General features: G+C 46.9%; 1 protein-coding gene across 5 annotated transcripts in view; it reads right to left on the bottom strand.

Moving 5' to 3' along the window:
* The window catches only part of ATG13 (autophagy related 13), a 44,736-nt gene extending 32,332 nt beyond the window's left edge, over positions 1-12,404 (bottom strand). The window contains exons 1-2 of one of the 5 annotated variants that reach the window (XM_063289683.1): positions 11,712-12,401; positions 8,386-8,507 (exon numbers count right to left, since the gene is read on the bottom strand). The gene's annotated coding sequence lies outside the window, so the exon portion shown is untranslated. Of the gene's footprint in view, positions 1-8,385; positions 8,508-11,711 lie in introns of all 5 variants that reach the window. The other 4 variants (XM_063289684.1, XM_063289686.1, XM_063289687.1 and 1 more) reach the window with 4 other exon arrangements.
* Between the last annotated feature and the right edge of the window lie 1,047 nt (positions 12,405-13,451).

Here is a 13,451-nt window from a genome sequence, read left to right as displayed (position 1 = left end):
CGGCGCGGGCTGTGGACGAGGAGGCACGAGCTGAACTCGCGGCCATGCGGGCTCAGCTGACGGAACTCCGGACCATGCTCCAGGCGCTTATGCCCCCCACGCCACCCAACGACGTCCCCGCACAAGCCCACACCCCGAGCGAAGCACCGAACCCACACGGGCCAGCGGAGAGCCAGCAGACGGCACAGGCGGCCGACACCACACCCCAGGAAGCGAGAGGCGGGGCCGCACAAAACGCCCGGGCCCCAAAGGACTTCCCCATCTTCTTCGATGGGACCCCCTCAAAACTCTCGTTTTTCATCACCAACGCTAGGGAGTTCATGGGGAGGCACGGACACTCCTATGACTCCGAGGCCGACAAGATCGCCGCCGTGGCGATCAAACTCCAAGACAGGGCGGCGGACTGGTACGTCCAACTGTACGAGTCCAGCTCCCCCGCCCTCGCCACCTTCCCTGCTTTCATCAAAGAGATGAAAAACTACTTCGAAGACCCCCTAGCTAAAGTACGGGCGAAAAGCGCACTCCAGAGACTTAAACAGGGCACACGCACGGTCCCTGACTACGCCCTGGAGTTCAAAGCCCTCGCGGGAAAGGTCTGCGACTGGTCTGAGACCACCCTGCTGGAAATCTTCAAAAGGGGGCTCAACCGCGACGTTCTCCAATGGGCCCTCTACCGCGACGACCCAGAAACGTTACACGGGTGGATCCACCTCGCGGGGAGAGCCGAACACGCGCACCGCACCTTCCTTATGACAACCACGGAAGACACAAACTATGTCGGGAAAAAGGTACCCGCACCACACGGGGGGATGGCCGGCCCCATATACCCAAAAAAGAGGTTCAACCGGGAGCCCTGCGGGAGGTGTGGCAAATTAGGGCACAAGACGGCGGATTGCTTCGCCAACCGACCGCCGACCAGCGCGCCCAAGCCCGCCCCGAAAATTAGCCCCAAACCACCCAACCCGGGGCCGCCCCCTCACCGCCGAATGACCGTGGCCACAGCGACACCGGAAGAGGGCTGGGACGCGTACTGGGGGGAAGAGGACAATACCGACCCCGACCAGCCGGCGGGAAATGCTCCCCGCCTGCTCTGAGACGCGTGGCAAGGCAGGCGGTGGGACAGCAACGCGGACCACCTCAACGAAACGACAAAAGCTCCGTAATATTGGCAGCAATCCAACTCTCTGCCGGCAACGGAGCCACCACGGCCGCGGCACTAGTGGACTCGGGGTGCTCAAAAAACCTCATCCACCCCGACCTAGTTGCCAAACTCGACCTCCGCTGCTTCCCCCTCCCCACGCCGCTGGCATTCCACCAGCTGGACGGCTCTACAGCGGGAGGGAAACCAGCCACGCTACAAACCGAGCCGGTCACCCTGCAAATGGGCACTCACACCGAGCGCACATCGTTCGTAGTCACGCCCATCGGACGGCCCATTGCAGTCCTGGGGATGCCATGGCTCGCGAAAAACAACCCGCGGATCAACTGGGCGACCCGCACCTTCACATTCGGCGACGGCGAGTATCGAGCACCAGCACCAGCTGGCAAAAGCAACCCCACGGTAGGACGAGCAGAGGCGACCACAGAAGACAACGCCGCTACCACAGCAGACCTACCAGAACAATACGCCGACTTCTCCGAGGTCTTCGGAGAGGCAGAGGCAGACCAACTACCCCCCCACCGCAAGACGGATTGCCGGATCGACCTACTGCCCGACGTCCCCCTACCTAGACCAAAGATCTATTCGATGACCCCGAAGGAGATGGCAACCCTCCGGGAGTTCATCGATAAAAACCTAGACAGGGGATTCATAGAGCCAGCATGCTCACCGGTCGGAGCCCCCGTCTTATTCCGGGAGAAGAAAGACGGGACCCTACGGCTCTGCACCGACTACCGGGGCCTAAACGCGGCTTCCCTGTCCAACAAATACCCCTTACCCCTGGTAAAGGACATGCTCGCCCACCTCTCCACGGGCAAAGTCTTTTCCAAATTGGACCTTCGCGAAGCGTACTATCGCATCCGAATCAGGGAGGGGGACGAATGGAAGACGGCGTTTAACTGCCCCCTAGGCGCCTTCCAGTACAAGGTACTGCCCTTCGGACTCGCGGGGGCCCCTGGGGTGTTCATGCAGCTCATCAATGAGGTACTGCATGAACATCTGTTTAAAGGGGTCCTGGTCTACATCGACGACGTCCTCATTTACACAAAAACACACGAGGAACACGTAACCTTAGTCAGGCAAGTCCTCGACAAGCTCAGAAGGGCGCAGCTCTACGCAAAGCCTACAAAGTGCGAGTTTCACAAAGAGCGCCTAGACTATTTGGGGTATCGAATCTCCGGGGACGGCATCGAAATGGACCCCGCAAAAGTCGAAGCGGTGCTAAACTGGGAGCGGCCCCGCAACAGACGGCAACTACAGAGCTTCCTGGGATTCGCGAATTTCTACAGGTCCTTCGCCCGGGGGTTCGCTGAGATAGCCCTCCCCTTAACGGACCTCCTCAAAACCAAAGGGGTGGGGGACACCCGACGCGCCAAGAACCCAGGCACAGTGCTGAATTGGACTCCCGCGTGCCAGACCGCATTCGACAAGCTGAAAGCGCTGTTCACGACGGAGCCAATCCTCGCACACCCGGACCCAGAACGGCCGTTCGTGGTCCAAGCCGACGCCTCAGACTTCTCCCTGGGAGCCATCCTGCTACAAAAAGACTCCACGGGGCTCCTGAAACCATGCGCCTACCTGTCAAGGAAGTTCTCCGAGACAGAGAGGCGATGGCACGTCTGGGAGAAAGAAGCCTTCGCGGTGAAATCGGCACTAGAGACATGGCGTCACCTACTCGAGGGAGCCACCCAACCATTCGAGGTCTGGACGGACCACCGGAACCTCGAGGCCCTACGAACGCCTAGACGCCTTAGCCCAAAACAGGTCCGATGGGCCCAATTCTTCAGCCGCTTTGATTTCCAGCTGAAGTTCATGCCGGGCAAGAAGAACTTCCTGGCCGACGCCCTCTCCCGGCTGCCCCAAGACGAAGAGCCCGCCCCAGACACCATTGGGACGGTCCTATCCGCCTCGCAACTAGGAATGGCCGTGACCACCCGAAGCGGTGCACGGAGGCAACTCGACGCTACGGCGCAGCCGACGGCGGGACAACCGGCGACGGAAAGAAGCCAACCGCAACTACCAGGGGGAATGCGCACGGACCTCGCCGCCGCCCTCAAAACCGACCCCTGGTTCCTGGCAAACCCCGACAAGGTAACGATGGCGCAAGACCTGGCATGGGGGGAAGGCAGAATCTACGTCCCGGACTCGCAACGCCAGGCGATCTTGCATAGGTCACACGACGCCAAGCAAGCGGGACACTTTGGGTTCCTCAAGACCCTACACCTAACACGGCGCCAATTCTGGTGGCCCGCGCTCAGGCGAGACGTAAAAACCTACGTGGCGTCCTGCCCAACGTGCGCTAGGGCCAAACGGGCACCAGGCAAACCCGCGGGGCTATTGCAACGAGTGGCAGAACCCTCCCGCCCATGGGAGGAAATCTCTATGGATTTTATAGTGGACCTCCCACCCAGCCAGAAGAAAACGGCCATTTGGGTGGTGAAGGACTACTTCTCAAAGCAGGCCCACTTCATCCCCTGCACGTCGGTCCCATCCTCACAACAACTAGCCAAACTCTTCCTCATCCACGTGTACAGGCTACACGGATGTCCCGCACGTGTGGTGACCGACAGGGGCACACAGTTCACCTCCAAATTCTGGCGGGCCTTCCTGAAGCTGACGGGGACCCAACAGGCCCTATCTACGGCTTGGCATCCGCAGACGGACGGAGCCACTGAGGTTCTTAATGCCACCTTAGAGCAATTTATACGATCATATACGAACTACCACCAAGACGACTGGGCTGAACTGCTCCCGTTCGCCGAAGTCGCATACAACAACGCCGTCCACACGAGCACGGGGAAAACCCCGTTCGAAGTAGTCTCGGGGCGCGACTTTGTCCCCATACCGGAGCTACCTCAACCCCCGGAACCCCAGGTGGACGCCAGCGACTGGGGACGGAAGATCGCGGAAGCATGGCCAGTAATCACGGCGGCGCTAAAGGAGGCACAGGCTGCTTACAAAGAGCAGGCCGACAAGCACCGGCGCCAACAACCGCCGTTCCAGGCGGGAGATATGGCCTATCTCTCCACCAAGTTCCTAAAGTCAACCCAACCCTCGAAAAAACTGGGGCCTAAGTACATCGGGCCGTTCCGAGTCACGCAAATAGTGAACCCGGTAGCAATACGCCTGGACCTGCCACACAACCTCCGGAGACTCCACCCGGTGTTCCATACCAGCCTCCTAAAACCGGCAACCACCTCCCGATGGCACCCAAGCACGCCACAGCCCGCACCGCTAATGATCGACGGGCAACACCACTTCGAGATTAGGGACATCCTCGACTCCCGCAAGCAACGAGGAACTCTACACTATCTGGTCAGGTGGAAACACTTCCCCCACCCGGAATGGGTGGCGGCGCACAACGTTAACGCGCCTGACCTGACCAGAGCATTTCACCGGGCATACCCCGACAAACCGCAACCAAGGTCAGCAAATCCAACCCCCCCCCCGCAGGCCCCCCCCCGCCTCCCGTGCCCCAAGGGAAAGGGCCCCCCCCAAGCCCGCGACTTGGGTGGACCTTCCCCCCCCGGGACTCACTCCCCCCGCCCCGGGCCCACGGGGTGGTGACAAACGATCGCCAGCACCCTCCCCCCGCCCCCCGACCGCGGGGGAGTGGCAAGCAAGTCAACAGGGCAACCTGGGGGCAACGCCCAGGAGATACAACAAAGGCGACGCACTCTAAATAAGAAAGGAAGGGCCCTACCTGGAGCTGAGCAGCACCCGACCAGCCACGCCTCTCGCCTCGCCGAACTGAGCCAAACAAACAGGGTGTGGTTGGAGCATGCGCACGCCAGGTCAGAACCCGAGCATGCGCACCATGGACACACCCTGGGAAGGCACGTGGTAGAGGGAGGAGCAAAGGGAGGGGCGACAACTACTCCGGCGGGAACTTTGAAAAAAAAAAAAAAAAAAAATGTGGCGTTTTGACAGCTCCACGGGGAAAACCCAGAAACCCGAGGGAGAACACTATTCGGAAAGGGGGCAGTATGTCATGAGTGCCGTTGAGCTAAAGTCATCAGCGCAATGGCACTCATGACAATGACAAGGAAATAAGTGAAGGGGCACAAGTTAAGTAGCCATCAACCCACAACGACTAACGGCTAACAAACAATAGCTAAACTAATCACGGAGCCACCCAAGCCATCAGCGACAATACAACGGGGATCGCCCAGCTGAAAGCAATCAGCAGAAGAATGGAAACCTGAGGATGGGCGATCCTGGAAACCCTCAACCAATGGCAGGGCAACGCATGGGACAAAGGGGGGTGACATGACCGTGAGCGAGGGGGCGCTGACCGGCGCGGGGTATTTAAACCCCGCACTGGCGCGCTCCTGTCACTCTCAGCTTTTTTCTACCAACGTTGTACCTAACCTGAAATAAACCAGAACCTGCTTTGCAAACCAGTGTCTGAATGTTATTCAGAGGTAGGCAGCGCATGACAACAAGGTGGACAAACCCAAAGACCTAATACCAAAGGAAAACAACAGGGAGTCATCTACAAAATAAAATGCAAGGACTCTGAACTACACTATATAAAACAAACAACAGAAATTAGCAGAATTCATCCAGAAATACCAACAAGCTCTCAAAAGACATAATTGTGACTTCACTAATCTCCCCCTGCAGAGACAGCCTCAAGCATAACTTCAGCTGGGAATCTGGAAATCTTAGAACAAGCCAGATCAAAAAATATAAGAGAATTTTTGGAAGCCCAGCAATCTGAGCAAGCAGCAATCAACACACTTATAGACTTAAACTTTATCTATTACCCATCAAAACACATAACCAAAGACCCAACATTAGCACATCAGCTCAACCCACAATAATCTACCCATCATACAGCAATCAACCAACACCTAGACAAACTAGAGTCATCTCCTTATTAAGTTAATAACCAAAAACCAATTACAACACTCACAGGAAAAGAACAACACCGTCCACTTGAACCACTCCATCACATAGCTATCAGTATCACGGATCATACAGGAAACAACCAACACAGACATGAGACAGAACCACCACCTTATCAGCCAAATAAATAATTTACAAAGCACAAGGCATCAATCACTTACAAAACACCATCTGCCCACAGGACCATCCCATCCAAGCAGGAAAGGCAGAAGATACTGTATATAATCCCTGCCAACCAATGAACGTTGCTTCTCTTAAAATTCCCGCACTGATAATGTTACAAGAAAGGTAATGAAACCAAGTTTGGAGATGTCTAACAATCTAACAAACAGAGATTCTGTCAAGATGATGGCATGTGCACAGTGACAACATGATACACATGACCCTCTCATGTATTTGCCTCCTGATGTCTGATACAAGTACAAAAGTAGCATTTTGTGTACCATAATGTTTTGTCACTTGCTCCCACAGATATCCATGGCTGTGGATTATTCTCAGAGATAAGTCAAAATGGTGAGCATTTATCTATATAGCCACCAATGTTGAGCCAGACTTGACGGCGCTAAATACATAGGTTAGAACATGCTAGATAAAAAAAGGTTTTCATGTTGCAGAAATAAAAAAGCTCCTATCCCTCAAATTTGAAAACGTGAAAAACAAGTTGTTCAGATCTTTATAATAGCTACTTTTAACCACTATAATAATGAATGATAATACAATCTTAGCATTGTCTGCTTATTTAGTGTGCCTAGATCAAGAAAAATCTATTACCATAATTAAGATCAGGACTGGACCAAATATCCAAACAGAACCTTGTTAGCACTTCACATTACAATCTCTCAGTAATCTTTTTGTTCAAAAATGACAATTTGTGGCATCAGAGATTAGGCTAACTGGTTTTGAATTTTACACAAAGCAAGGGTAGGCAAAGCTTTGAGCCAATCAGCACATATGGAATTCTTGAAGTACATTATAGGTGCTCCTATAAAATGACCTCCATTGCAGAGGGCAGGGTATAGATGGCTCTGGTTTCAATAAAAGTTGCTAGGATGGTCTTGGATGGTCACATAGCACACCATTATAAAAAACAAACAAACTGTTGAGGTTACTCCTCTCACAAAGCACCTCATGATACTTCCTGACATTGTAGCTTACTTTTTTTCCTGGGATGTCAAAGCACTTCAAATAAACCTTTCGTTTTTAGTTCCTAAGAACGCCTGTGATGCCTATAGGGGGCCTAGAGCTATTGTTGGAAATAAAGTTGGTGCTACATGCTAGTGATTTGCAGCATACAAGCTTCCTTCAAGAAAAAGAAAGAGGGAATACGTTAAAATCAAGCAAGGAATCATCTATCCTAAGCACAGGGACTAATTCATTTGCCCTACTTAGGTAGTGCATCAGAGCATTATTAACAGGTGAATGAGACAATGATAGAGTGGCTAATATTATCATATTCTGTAGCTATGTTGCCTCAGTAAACATGTGGGTTGAGCCTGAATTTTGTATGTCACAGTCTTATGGTGGTCCCATATGAGGTCCCATATGAGAATAAAAGTTCATGAATCGAAATGCTTATAGAAAAATAAACTTCTTTAAGGTGGCAGAAGATACCCTTCTCTGTATTTCAGAGTGTTTCATAATACATTTAATTGCAACACTGTAAAGTTCTTAAAGGCACCATGGATTAAGTTCTGGCCAAAAATGCAAAGTGGACCAGAATAATGAATATTCTCTCTGCCAGTGAGCAGTTATATGACCATCTGCGAACTATTTTATCATTCCATATATGAACAATGAAACCTACCCAATTATCTTGAAACCAATACAATATGGAACCAAGAGAGAAAACAACAAATTTCATTCAAGGTATGGGAACAGTTCACATGACTATTTGCCCAAAATGAAGTTTTACAAATCAGAACTTGGCAGATACTATTGATTAAAACATGCCAATGTAAATGTAAAAGAACACATAAAGGGGAAGCAGCAATATAATAGCCATTTTTAGCATTTTTGTAAAAGGAAGGGGATATGAATATAGTAAAAATAAAGCATCGCTGGGATTTACAATTGATATTGAGCAAAGAAGTTTGCCTGAATTTCAAATTACTTGTTTTTCAGCACAGAGGAACATCCAAGTATAGCAAAACATATTTGAAAAACCCACTGTCAAAATTTTCATTATTTCAGATAAATAGCCCACATTCTGCACTTTTTATATTTTCCCAGGTGAAATCTAACTGCAGCACTTCTCACAACCTGTGATGTACAGAATAGCATTCTAGCACAAGTTTAGATATATTTTCTGTGATTACCTATTTCTTATATTCAGTTTCTGAATGACAGGATTTCCTCAGTACCAATGCCTTTAACATCTGTGCCTTTAACATCTCAGTACTCAATGCCTTTAACATCTGTGACTCTAGGTATCTCCTTCCTGAAAAATAATACAGATCTGTTGTTTGTTATAAACTAAAATCATGTGGATACAGGACTTATAATCATCAGCACTTGCTTTGGTCTCTTTGCAAAAGCTGTACGGTACTCCTATAAAAGCAACAGTTCGATAACATCTCCTTTCTCCTAAAAAGCTGATGTCACAAGAGGTAGTATGATAGAAGTCCAAATTACAAAATTCTTCAAAATTATTATGCTAAGATGCTAACAATCAGAAAAATATGGCATTCTGAAGGAATACTGAAACACTTTGATTTAATTTTTTATTCATATCATGCTAACGCCAAAATCTAAGGAGGTAAAGACAAAGGTATATCTTTCAAGAATCCATGGCAGAATCGTAACATTGCTTTTCCTTATTTCAATACTGTAACAAAATCAGTGAAGCTGAATGGATTTTAAGTTTAAAGCCACAATGCAATGCAGAATTAAGCATATCAAGCTGCAATTGTAAAGATACTACTTATAGACAGTAAACCCCACTGAGTATAGTGGATCTTCATGACTGAGCTTAGGATCTCCATTACTATAAATAAACTTATATTTGTGTTGAATTGTGACCACAGAAATCAGAGAAATCTCACATTACTTCAATCTCATTGTTGACCGAAAGGTTTTCAAATGGCTCTGGGTCATACCACATGAAGACAAAGTACGCAGTATAACAATTGGCAATTGTACTCCTAAGTACAATTATTATATGATGTAATAATTGTTAGTGAAATTAGGATTTATGTTTGGAACTCTTCAAACACTGTTGATTTCAATAATTAACAATAGTCAATTTCACATAAAACACTCATGAAGCATATCAGTAATGTTATAATTTATATAAATTTATAAAAATGACTATGTTATACTCAATTTCAGTATTGTATGTTATATGTGCGCTCAGATTTGGCATGTTGCATTGGATTTAAATCTACAACTATATTTTTGCTACATCATGTTGTATTTAATAAAGTTAACAACTCTTTGGGGACACAGATTATTCTCTCAAAAATTTTAAAATAGTCAGTAAAAGCAAAAGATCATACAGAAGCAATGAACATTTATAGCATAATGAGACTGCAGTGGGAAGAAAACTTTGCCACATATAACTGTAAATTAAAAAAATAGCAAATCAAAAAGTATATTAGTACTTACCAGACTAGCTACTTTACTAATATGGAGGATGGAAAGGACTCAGAAGCCCCAATTTAAGTACAGCGCATGTACATATAAGTTTAAGTCATCCCTCAAACAGCTCTCTTCTATTTAGGGTACTAAATATGGGCTCAGAAACAAAAAGATAACTAATATAATTGACAGAATGACTTGGTTCACAATTAAGCCATATTATAACAGGCTTGTTTTTTGGGGTTAACGTGGTTTGTGAACCCATTCATTATAGCATACTTATATGTGAAACAGACCAAAATGTTTTGTTAAATGAATTATGGTTGAACATCCTGGCTTAATGTTACAATGAATCAGGCCAAAATCTGTAACATAAACAAAATGCCCATTTGTTAAAAACATTTTTGTACTGGCATTGTGTGTCAAGTAAAGCTTCAGAACCTTCCTTAAGAGCTACCATCCTTAAGAGCAATGTTATATAATCTTTTCTAGTTTGTTTTTTGCTCTGTATTATCGTTTTATCTACCTTTCTGGGAGAAGGAAAAGGAAAAATGAGGTAAAAACATGCTGTAGCTAGAGTAGCAACATTCTGTAGTTATTCTAGTTTCCAGTCTGTTTCCAGAGGTCTGGAAGGGAAGATTATCTAATAGATTTATCTTCTTTTTTGTGTCTGGATGACATGGGGGTTGGGATTAAGATCAATTAATAATTAACCTTCACTAAAAAGTGTGGTTAAAGTGTTCTGCCTTCATTACAGTTTTATTGTAATCTGATTCCACATACGTCTTTCTATTTAATATTAACCTAGCAATGTAGATTGCCTGTGTGCAGCCTAAATAAGGATGGAATTAACCAAAGCTGGTAAAAAGAGCTACTGTTGATATTTGTGTCTTGACAAAGAACAATGAATCCAACAGGAGGCAGTAGTATTAGGTATGTTCACCGCCTTGAGTTTATATATACAAAAGGCGGGATAAAAATCTCATCATCTCAAATTGGCTTTGTTTGCATGACACACTGAACTATAAACTAGCCAATAACATTTTAATCTAGCATGTTCTGCATAGTCAGCCCCTATGGTTAAATTACAGTTAGATGTGTCTGGTAAACCTCAAAATTTGGATTAATTCAGAAAGTATGTAACGAATATCATTAATGATAAACATATCATTATTAAGATCAGATTTCCTGATCTGTAATACTTCTGCTTTGGCAGGGCTGTTTCAGTTTCATTGCTTTATATCCTATCAAAAGTGTTTCAGACACACATTTAAAGTTTATGCCACCTCTTTAGGATTAGAATGTGGAAAAGTTTATAATCACCCCAAATGTCCAGATGACTTCACTTGATCATACAACACTTTTCCATGATTCATAAATCCACATATTGAATAAACCACATTCGAATGCTACATTCCAAACCACATTATGGCTGAGGATGATGTGTGAACACAGTTTCAAATAAAGATGGGGGACAAGGTGAAATCTTATTGTAATGGCTGCAGAATTAAATAGAAGCCAAAGGGTCTGATTTGGACCCTCCCCCAAGTCAGACATGAGTCATTACAGTAGCTCTATGGCTGAGTAGCTCTATACATTTTTCTTAATCATGGTTTAATCAAAATCAGTTGAATTTACACAACATGTTAATCCATGATTTATCATTTAAAAGTCACAATGGCTAGATTCACTCAAATACACACAAAGATATTAGCTTAAATCTTAATGAAATGTGCAAATCCATTCCAACTACCAACCTAGAAATATAATCCAGGAAGAAACCATGGTTGATGATCTGTTAGAACGAACAGGTCAAACTTTTCTGCTTATTTCCTGGTATGACTCACCCATGGAGATGGTCATCTACCAAGTCTTCTCAAATCCAAAGGCTGGACCAGAGTGTGTAGACATTATATGCATAATTCCCTTTGTTTCTGCAATCCAATGTTCCACACATCATCTTCTGCCCCTTACCTTTCTTACTGTAACTCAGGAAGAGCACTGTATTTGTACACACAGCCTATGAAGATCTATGTATATATGAGATGCAGGAGGTAATCATTACCTGCACAGGAAAGGCTGAGGTGACAATTCGAGGTTTCATCCCGGGATTAACCCAGTGCTTATCCTAGCCTGTTTGCTTGGCCATATTCATTTGGCTTCCCTTAATCCCGACCTCTCGTCTTGATACAGATGTAGATGCCTCCTTTCCTTCCTCCCCCCTGCTGAGAATCTTCTCAGTTTCAGGTAGCAGAGAAATCAATATCTTTTGCAATGGGATCTTCTGAGTCCAACTGGGAAGGAAAAGCACTAAGGAACCTCCAGTTCCGGTCGACTGGCTACGCTGCCTAATTTCCGCGTGGATACAGCCAGGGGAAAGGCGCGAGCGGAGAGAGAATCTAAATTCCCAGTTGGATCTTGGGGGGTGGGTGGAGAGCGCGGTGGAGTCTTTTAACCCCGAGCTAAAAAACAGAATTTGGCCCTGGGGCGGTGGCAGCAACAGCTTCTCTTCCCAGGCTTGGCTCAGACAGAGTGGAAATGCTTCCAGCTCGGCTACGAGTAGACTCGTCCGAGTGACGCTTTTTCCAGGAAGAGCTGTCTGAGAGATGCTTGCGCCCAAAGAAAAGGTGCCGGGCTGGTCGGCCCTCTAACCTGGTTTTTTCGTTGGAAACTGCGGCGGCCTTGACGGTGCCTCAGGACCGCGGCCTCCCCCAGGATCCCACAACTGCCGTCACCGCCGCCATTGCTGATGTTTGTTTTCATCGGTTTAGGGCAAATGAGGCAACCAGTACAGCACTTTTCGCACGGAATCGAAATATTTTTCCCCTCTCCCACAGTCTGTTTTCTGCCTCCCTCTAGATGAATTATGCCGCAACTCTCATAAGTGTTGAGAGGGCCCGGCTGCAATTTTTTTTTTTCTTTAAAAGTCACACTTGTAAAGAATCTGCGTTTGGGAAACAGCAGCTTGTGCCTCATGCGAGAGTCCGTAGCTCCGCCTCGCTCTCCCGGCGTTGGGGAGAAAGGCTGGAGTCAGCGTCTTTGGCACTTCTGGAATAATCCTAGGACGGGGGAAAAGGTGAATGTACAGGCTGTTTCTTCTACCCCACGACATACTTTTTTTCCTGATCTCATTTTCAGCACATCCTTCCCAGCTTTAGACATTCTCGGGAATGCAGTCTCTAACTCCGCCTTTCAGACTCCCTAGATGACTTCCAAGCAAACCCTTGTTCCCTGGGTTAGCTCCTTGACCCCAGCAAGAGCCTCTAGGCTAGGGAGATAGATGAGATGCTTCGTAGTTTAAAGCGTTCTCTTTTGCCACCTGGGCAACTTAGCTGATTGTTGTTTGGGTCACTCATTTTAAAGTAACTCTTAGTTTATATCGTAATTGCAATGACGTAATATAGATTATAATGTACTCATAGTCAGGTGTAACTTGTTTTGAAATGTTGACCTAATTTGATACTTTTCTGCCCGTCTCCAGATGCTTCTTTTATCCTCAGGCCTCACTTTATCATTTATATCTAATGTCCATTCTCTGTCTCTCATGTAGCTTTACAACCATTCATTTCCAATGCCTCCTATTCTCTTTAATTAAAATGGCTCTTGGTGTCTTAATTGAGGACAGGGTTCCCCAAAGTGGTCAATATTCACCCCCAAGGGTTGATGAGACTATCTGTTGTTATTTGTAGTACTATTAGTTTAAGTAGTATTTATTAAGTTATTTTTATATAATAAATGTTGGTGGGTCAAAGAACAATCTGAAACTTCATGAAGGGGTCAATGAGCTGAAAAGTTTGGGGACCCC

The sequence above is a fragment of the Candoia aspera genome, chromosome 1 (assembly GCF_035149785.1).
Source record: "Candoia aspera isolate rCanAsp1 chromosome 1, rCanAsp1.hap2, whole genome shotgun sequence".
NCBI lineage: Eukaryota > Metazoa > Chordata > Lepidosauria > Squamata > Boidae > Candoia > Candoia aspera.
Note: the sequence above shows the minus strand (reverse complement) of the source record. Positions and strands in the feature narration are given on the sequence as shown.